This window comes from Chrysochloris asiatica, unplaced genomic scaffold (genome assembly GCF_000296735.1).
Source record: "Chrysochloris asiatica unplaced genomic scaffold, ChrAsi1.0 scaffold00067, whole genome shotgun sequence".
Lineage (NCBI taxonomy): Eukaryota > Metazoa > Chordata > Mammalia > Afrosoricida > Chrysochloridae > Chrysochloris > Chrysochloris asiatica.
This window is the reverse complement of record NW_006408585.1, coordinates 9965761-9967540: the sequence shown is the minus strand read 5'-3', so window position 1 is coordinate 9967540 and position 1780 is coordinate 9965761.

Below are 1780 nucleotides of genomic sequence, written 5' to 3'. Positions count from 1 at the left end.
ATCCCAGAAAATGGATTATATGAAGAAGAACATGGCACCAGGATTAATCAATATTCAACCATTTCAAAAGGTAGCATGTGATCAGGAACCTATAATACTGAAGGAAGAAGTCCAAGATGCACTAAAGGCATTGGAGGAAAAGAAGACTCCAGGATTTGACAGAATATAAATTTAAATCTTTCAACAAATTAATGCAGCACGGAAGGCACTCACTCACGTATGCCAGTAAATTTGGAAGACAGTTACCTGGCCAACCTATTAGAAGAGATCCATATGTGTGCCCATTCCAAATAAAGGTGGCACATGGAATGCAGAAATCACCAAAAAATATCATTAATATCACATCCAAGTAAAATTTTGCTACAATAATGAAAAACGGTCGTAACAGAACATCAACAGAGAGCTACCAAAAGTTCAAACCCTATTCAGAAGAGAGTGTCAAGTTAGGGATATCATTGCTAATATCAGATGGATCTTAACCGAAAGCAAGACTGTGTGTATCATGACAAAGTATGGATAACATTGTAAATAATGGGTATTCCAGAACTCTTCATCATGCCCATGAGGAACCTGTACATAGACTGAACAAGAGGTAGTTGTTCAAACTGAACAATGGGATATTGAATGGTTGAAAATCAGGAAAGATGTTCACCAGAGTTGTATCTTTTCACCATACTTATTCAATCTGCATACTGAGCAAATAATCCCAGAAAATGAGTTATATGAAGAAAAACATGGCATCGGGATTGGAGACTCATTAACAACCTGCAATATGCAGATGATACAACCTTACTTGTTGAAAGTGAAGAGGATTTGAAAGATTTATTGATGAAAATCAAAGAACACAGGCTTCAGTATGGATTGTACCTCAATGTAAAGAAAACAAAAGTCCTCACAACTGGACCAATAAATAACATCATGATCAATGGAGAAAATATTGAAGTTGTCAAATACTTCATTTTGCTTGGATCTGGAATCAACACTCATGGAAGAAGCAGTCAAGAAATCAAACAATGTATTGCACTAGGCAAAACTGCTGTACAAGACCTCTTTAAAGTGTTCAAGAGTGAAGATACCAGTTTGAGGACTAAAGTGTTCCTGACCCAAGTCGTGGTATTTTCAGTTGCCTCGTATGCATGTAAAAGTTGGACAATGAATAAGGAAAACCATAGAAGAACTTATGCATTTGAATTATAATATTGGAGAAGAATATTAAAATTACCCTTGACTGCCAGAAAAACAAACCAATCTGTGTTGGAAGAAGTACAACCAGACAGAAGATACTTCTTGAAAGCAAGACTGACAGGAAAAATACAAAACAATAATGGCAATCCAACGGACTACTCCAAGAACAAGCAAGTTGCTCACCCATAAGACATCAAGGCAAGTGGTCAGGTCCCCTCAGGGCAAACCCCCTTCCAAGACTAAGACTCAATGGGAACACATGATCAGACATGCCCTCTGACTGGTGACCACGTTGGTCACCAATAACGAGAAGTGAGAGAAAACAGCAATGAAGCTGCAAGCTAAGCCCTACCACATTCAGTAGACTTCTGTGACCCTGGGTAGAGACCTGGTTGACCAGAAGTGTGGCAAGACCTGGGGATTCCTGGGCCCAGAGTCAGTGACATACCCACAGAGGACTAGAGTGGAGAGTGAAGCATCCAGCTGATAAGAAGAGAGAGCGTATGCACAAGGACACCCACACTTGCAGATAATACCCATTTGACCTGGCTTCAATGGCTGGATGATCAGAACTCAACTAGAAGAAGAAAGAAGA